At 28.5% G+C, this 7,895-nt stretch overlaps 1 protein-coding gene across 1 annotated transcript in view; it reads right to left on the bottom strand.

Moving 5' to 3' along the window:
- The window catches only part of LOC106685311 (GATA-binding factor A), a gene marked incomplete in the record, with an annotated part of 152,997 nt that overhangs the window by 82,212 nt on the left and 62,890 nt on the right, over positions 1 to 7,895 (bottom strand). Inside the window, 1 exon segment of the mRNA XM_067045936.1 lies at positions 4,317 to 4,377.

Consider the following 7,895-nt stretch of genomic DNA (forward strand, 5'->3'; position numbering starts at 1 on the left):
CGGGAGGAATTTGATGGTTTGGTGGAGCCACAGAGCTCAATTCCATATGTCCACATTGGTCTGATTATCGTAGTGTATACTAATTTTTTGTAGTGAATGGGAAGTTTAGAGCGTTTGGCAAGTAGGTGTAGCAATCGGAATCTACAAGCAGTTTCTTGTCGTTTCAGTCTTGTGTGTGGATTCCAAGTAAGTCTCTTATCAAGAGGGAGTCCTAAGTATTGAATCTTGCTAATTTTAAATCCAATATATGAACCGTTTATTTTGAAAGTGACCTTAGTCCATTTTTTATTAATGAAAATTACTGCTTAAGTGTATCTAAAGGTGTTACATTGATAGATCGTATTAAAATAATGCCAATTTTCAAGTGAATAATATGCGTTTTCTTACCAACAATGGAGTTAGGCCACTTTCAAAATTAATAACCAAATTCGTTATAAAATTTGAAGAAGCCCAAGTCCATTCAGTATAATTTAAAATGCTTCAAATTAAAAAAAAACAATACTCATTTTATTTTACATATCTTTACAACACTTCAAAACCATAATTTATGCAATTCAATCAATTGTTTAGCTACATGACGTAAAAAATTACAAAACAATTTACTACTCATCTATTATTTTGTGTGTGTGTGAAAAGGATTTGAAGAAATCGTGATGTTCCGATAGTATATATCGTAATAGGTCAATTATGTCCTTGATTTTTGCTGTTGTAATTTGTCTAATATTTTTATACAGTGGTTTCTATATAATATTTTCGAATTTTTTTGGTCCACCCGACGTGGTTATAAATTCAGGACTTAAAAATTTTCATTGATGACTTATAGAAAATTTTCATTTTTCATTTACATGATTTATCGAAACGCATCATATTTTAACCAGTTTATCGATTCTCCGTTAGAATTCTTTGACATTTAAAAAATTATTTCTTTTAATAATTTTGTTGAATATTTTTTTATAAAAATCTTCTTATGTTAAATGGAGAAATATTTCCTTCTTTTACCATGTTAAAACTATTTAACATATAGTTTGGTTGAGAGTCGGTTACATGGAGAATGACGTCACACAACAGACCAGCTTTGTCACCGTTGTTTGTTGTCGTGTTAGGTTACTTGCTCGTAGTTTGTGTTTGTATTGTTTTGGATGTTTTTATAACTTATAAAGCAATGGATGACAATAATAATAATTTAATGACAGTTGTAAGCTAGCTCATCTCGATTCTCTTCCACACCAGTTAGAAGATTTAGGCACTCAGTGGCCAAACTTTCACATAATTTTTACTTTTCACTCAATTTAGGCTTGTTGTAAAAAATTACTTTAATCAAAACTTAGAATTAAATAATAACATGAAGTTTTGGAAGGAAAGGTAATAAAAAAAATTGCTCAGAAAATCCGCTAGGAGTTCTTATGCATTTAACATGACTTTAAATTAGGCTGCTCTCAATCCTATACTTATAACATTAAGCATGGTAAAACATTTTACATTTAAAACAACATCATGAATACCCTTATTGTACAGGAAGTCTCTTTCTACCTCAACATCTTCAATATATTTTAAGAATAAACAACATCCTAGGAAATAAATCAAAAATAAAATTCATATTTGTGTGTGATTTATATAAAATATAGTTTAAAAAATGCAAAAATGAACTTTAAAGCTATTAAAGGGTTAATACTCCCATGTGGGATATTGCACGGGTTTGAATCCCACCTGTATTTATCCGTTATGTACGGAAAAAACTTATGTGTGGGCGAGAATTATACTGCTAACGTATGACTAGATCAGAATAGATTTGATTTTATCCAGTATGATAAAATTGGCTATTTTAGATCAATAAATATTAATTATCTGGACAAAATTAAAAAATAGATTTTTTTATTCTTAAAACAGTATTTTCAGTGTTAATTTAGAAGAGTTTACCGAGTTTACGTTAATCAATTGGGATTATTAAAAATTCCTCCCCCTCTCCCAGTAATAAAATATTAATTCATATTGAAGAAGGAATAAGAAATGCAATTTTACCCGTAGAATTCTTTAGCAATTTCCCTCACTATCTCATTTCATTTTTTAAAAACAAACTCATAAATGAGTTCTTGAATGTAAAAGTGGCGTAAGTCAAACTTGGAGTTTTGAGATATTCGATTATATAGAAGAACTTATATAAATATTTTAGTTTACTTGTACATTGTTGGGAAAATAATAAATAAAAACGATGATTTGTACCTTTTCCGTATTAAAGTCCGGATTCGATCCACATTCTGACTCTGGCATTTGCTCCATTTTCTACTTAATTTTTTTTTTTTTTTACTTTATTAAGTTTATTCACAACTGTAAAAGTATTTTTACAACCAGCGAATGAGATGTAGAGAGAGAGAGAGAGAAAAAAAAAATCTACTTAATTTAAAATATAAGTTACAATGATTGATTTCAAATGATTTTCTCCCGAATAATTTATTTTCAGACATGCTACTTTATCATTGTTAATTGATTATTTTTTTTGCAGGTACGATAGCATGTTGGCGTATTGAGCACTATTCCAGTAAAGTAGATTCAAACGTGAGTAGTTTTGTAGTCAGCATATTTAATATGATTTTTAATTTTCATAGCTTGAAAGTTCTGTCTTAATGCGTTGCTTTTATTTAAGATAAAATCTCTATATGACTCTTATATTATTAATTTTTTTTTTTTTAAGAAAATAGTATTTCTATTTACGGCAAAAAATGATAGAATGGCGTGTTTTTGGTTTCAATACTTCAAACTACAGAAACTTGAGACAAATTAACTTGAATGTTCATATTATCCGTAACTCTTCTATCTTTGCTTTTCGAAGAAGAAATATAATATTTAATGAATTCTATATTAATTGAAAAGAAATGTATTATGGATATTAACAATACTAAAAATGTATATGATAATTTGCTATCTCAATAATATCACGCGATATTATTGACTTTATATATGTCAAGAAATTAATCAGAAGTCCCAAGACCATTTTCATTTCAGATACATTGGAAGGTTGTCGGAAATTGAATGTAAAGCAAAATTATAAACTATTAGATTTAAAATGCTATAGATTTTATTGTGAAAATTAAATAATAAGCAATAATTCAGAATAGTAAATGGTTTTTTAGTGATTTCTTATTATTTATTTTTTTTTTTTTTTGTTCAGTCTATTACTAAATCTATTTTAGTTTTTTGTATTTTGTTACTTGTAATTTTATAAATCATCAACTGTGTCCACGCGATCAATCTGAAATAACTGAGACAATTACTAATAATTTTCCCCCAGATAAATAAACCTTTAGATTTTCAAATATCATCAGTACAAAACTAAAGTGGCGTATCTTCAAATTTCCCGTCTTAGATTTTACTGCATTTTAATGTAATTTTCTATCCTCTTTGTAATAATTAAAGGACCTAACGGAATGTCGGTCCTCACTTAGTAAAAATACAAAATGGTCAATTGACGTTTATTGAAATTAAAAATTAGCAGCTAACTTAAATCTGCAACTGTAATGCAAACACAATGTTCTCGAAAATTTCAAAATACAGAAAATATAATAAATAATTTCAAACTGATTTGTCTCGTTTGATAATTATAGATTCACTTAACGTGAAATCATAACATACGAAATTAAAATAATTTTAATGAGCTTTAACAAAAGAAGTACTTTTCAAAATAAAGTCCTAAGAATCGCAGTTAATGCTCCTTGTTAATAAGAAATAGCCAATTGCGTCGCGAATTACATATGGAGTCAATAGAGGATTATATCAAAAAACAATTCATGAAGTTCCACTCCCAGTTGCCGACAGTTAAAGGAGCAGTGACCTACAACCTGGGAAACCCAACCTCAACCCGAGAACTAAAGCCCAGACTGCTGCAGTAAATATAATAAATATAAAATTAATTAAGTCACACTACCTCTATTTACTTATAATTATTATTCATTTTATTTATTCATTTTTTTTTTTCTCTCTTTTCTTCTCTCTTCCCTTTTTCAAATTTACTTGTTTCTTTTTACTATTAGATGGCAATTGTTTGTTTTATTTAAGCGTACCAATATCATTATTTTTTGTTATTAATTTTACTTTCCTCTTTTATTAAGAAGCACTATTCTTATCTATATATTTTCTTTTTTTTTTCCTTTTAATAAGAACATTGTATATAGTTAGGGGTGTCATTTGTATGACTATACCCCCTCATAATCAACTTTTAAAAAATATATATAATATAAGTTATATCAACCATGTAAGTCCCACCAGGCCGATCTGGTATAAAAGTAAAATAAAATAAAAAACAAACAAAAGAAGTAACTCACTTCATAAAAGTCTAACTTTGAACTTTCTGCATTATGTTTTGGATTCGTATCATCAAGTGACCTGAAACATAAAATTCATATGATTATTATTTTTTCAATTGGATCAGATATCATAAACAAAAGCAAAATAATAACGTTAATGTCTGAATAAAATAAAAATAATTTTGTATTATAACAAAAATAGTTTTTTGATTAAACGTTTTAATATTATCCAATATAATATCTATAGTATTAGATATTTGTATGTTGTTTTTAACTAAGACCCTGGGGCGGACGTTTCGTTATATCCTGGCAGTCATGTAAAGGTAGTATTGGCGCCAGTTGCCATCGATCTGATACGATCTGAGGCGGAAATGGCCGAACGGTGAGCTGTCCACTAAAACCTTTTCCTTGTCCCAACTTTAAAGAAGCTACAGGCCTCTTATTGTTCTTTAATTTCAGGTGTCTCAGAAAAACATATATTTATTTTAAATATAAAATACCATATTATTCTGGATTGTTACAAACGGAATTCATTGGTGATTAAAAAAGCATTGGTGACTGAAAAACCAGATTAATGTACGCATTTGTAATATTAATATATAAAAAACACTTAATTCAAACTATTTCTGTAAATTATGTATATTCTATCCGAACAGTTATTTTAATTACTTTCACACACGATTTTTATGTTGAACAATAATTTTTTTAATACCCAGATATTTATTCATGAAATACTTCCATTGTTGAAATATATAAAAATGAATACAATAGTGTTTCGATGTGAAACAAATTTCAAAGTGTCAAATTTGATAGTAAATTATAATTATAAGCTATTGTATACACTAATTATAATTTAGCTATTGTATTACACTGATCTGCCGGGATTATTACCTTCTAAATACAAAAAAATCAAAAATGCACCTTTTATACTATTAAAAAAATTCGATCCATCATCTTTTCTCAATGATACATTTGTACACAATTAAATATTAATTTTATATTTATATTAATTAATATAATATAATTTTCATGTTAATTAATTAGAGGGTACTCTCCGCCTGCCCAAATGCGGATCAACCTAAATTTCAGTTCTTTCGTACATCGTTTTCATTTGTTATTTTTTTTCGCAAAACGTGAAATCATAAAAATTAGTCTAAATAAATTGAGTTTAACTGATGAAGAACCCATTTTGCATAAAATAAATCATGATCACTATAAATATTTACATAAAAGAGAGAGAGATGTGGTATTTTTATTATATATAATAATAATAAATAATTCTGTTCCGCTGCAACCAGTTACAGTGCAAAAAATGACCTGGGTTGTAGTATTTTGTTAAGTATTGTTACTAGACCAGCTGTTGTGCAAGGATTTGGTCAAAATCACGTTCGACCACCACATTTTTTCCCAATTAAGGGTACCTACTTTATGAGGCTGTGTGGACCCCGGAGATCACCCGAATTCACAAGGTTGACTCACGGCTACAGTAACAGAATAAAAAATTATCTGTCACAAGCGGAATTCGAACTCGTGTCCTTAGAGTTAGTAGCGCAGTACCTCACCACTTATTATGTATAATAATATTGTATGTACAATTATAACTTAGTTTTTTTTATACATTCTTTTATTTATTTGACTTCCAAGTTAGTATCGAATAATTGACGATATACCTCATTGAATAATATGTATTAATATGTTGTTAATCAAAATTCATTACATCTAAACATATTAATTTAATTATTCGATTTTTTAATAAATGGATTTATCAATAGGCTCAGTAAAGATTATTATAGGAGATAATTTAGTTAAGGAAGGACAATATGTGGAAATAATGATAAATTAATTGAATTAAAATATTATTTTATTTGTAATTATTTTGTTTGTTTCAATATTATTTTTGCAAACCTAGAAATATTATCACTTTATAGTAACATATTTTAGGGTTTTCTTCAGAACCCTAATCTAGACGAGGTAACATATAGCTTTTTTGGGAAAGAAAAGTCCTCCGGAACTGACAATAATATCCTGGTACTGGTAATGGTGGGGGAACAAGTCCGGCAAGTGGGCCTATTGGTCCTTTTTTGTATAATATCCTTAAAAGTGACAAGTAATTTTCCTTAGGTTATATTCATAATGAGTTTTTTTGTTTTGTTTTTTATTCCCAATTCCTGATAATTTCCAACAGACAGGGGCGGGGTAGGAGGGAGGGATTATTCTACTAGCAACTAACGTATTCTAACTAGACTGGGAGGGTCAAATTTTCATTTCGTGGGGCCTCAACAAAATAAAGGTCAAACATCCCCGGCTGGAATCAAACCGGCGAGGTTTCTAAGGTAACACCTTAACTCCCTTTGCTACAAACGGCCTCTTTTATTTTTAGTGGCTCAACGAGATCTTAAAAAGAAGATATCTATATTGCTTAGTTTTCTAGATAAGTTGATCTCTCTTGTTTCTAACCAATAAACGTTCTATCAGACATAAAAATATTTATCTAAATCTTACTCGTAATTCCTGAAATTAGTGCGTTCAAAGATACAAAATCTTAAGCTATTTATATTATTAAAGCTCATCAATAATATTTTATTAATTTACAATATTAAATTTTTACATTTACTTCAAACCTGGAAAATATAGGCTGTTGTATTTAACCATGAAATTCTAGACTTAGATATAAGTAAGTAGAAAGCAACATTTAATTAATAACAAATAACAGATATGTAGGATTATGTATAATTGAAACAGAAATGCCATATTTAAATGTTAATTTTGATCTGGTATTAACGTGGTCGATTTTCCAGTAATGATAACTGGCCGGTATGTAACTCCGAAGATAAGGAAGATACCATTCACTATTTGGGTGAACAATTATTCATTTTATTAAAAGGCATTAATTGGAAAGCTTCTTAGCAACTATTTCGACGGGTTACATTGGAAAGAGCTCAGTTGGTTAACACGTGAGGGATCAGTGTCGTACACAGTTTGTTACAAGAGGGATGTTATTGTTTTAACAAAAAAAACATATTGTTTTAAATTACTGACTAGTTGATTTTTTTAGTTATATAGCTTATTTTGTTATTTTATCTTTTTAAAATTTTTTTATTTAAGCATTGTTGTTTAAATTTCACACAGGCTAAATGGATTTTTTTCCATTGTTTTAATTGTTTGAACAAATTAATTTTTTGTATTTTTTATAAAAAATATAACAGATTAATAATTAGCAACGCTTGGGCTATCTATTTTACAGTTGTAGAGTAGAATTATTAGCAGAATAATCAATTTATTAAAAAAAACTTAATTTGAATTTTGTTAGTAACCATTAAACATGTTTTAAATCCTTGCTCACTTAGTAAGTCGATAAGTAATTTTAAAAAAATATAAACGATTTTTGTTTTTTCATCTCTTTGAGACGTACTCAAATGTTGGATACAGTGAAAAGAAAAAAAAATCGATAAAAGATACGAGGCCGAGTGGTTGAGATTACAAAAAGTTGTATTACCAAATACAAACCGCACGAGTTGTCGCTCCTTCGGGGACCGTCCGCTCTATTCCAATGCCTTACTCAGCAACATCCTCTTCATCTATCTACTATAAACATCG

The sequence above is a fragment of the Halyomorpha halys genome, unplaced genomic scaffold (assembly GCF_000696795.3).
Source record: "Halyomorpha halys isolate HHAL.00 unplaced genomic scaffold, Hhal_1.1 Scaffold32.1, whole genome shotgun sequence".
Lineage (NCBI taxonomy): Eukaryota > Metazoa > Arthropoda > Insecta > Hemiptera > Pentatomidae > Halyomorpha > Halyomorpha halys.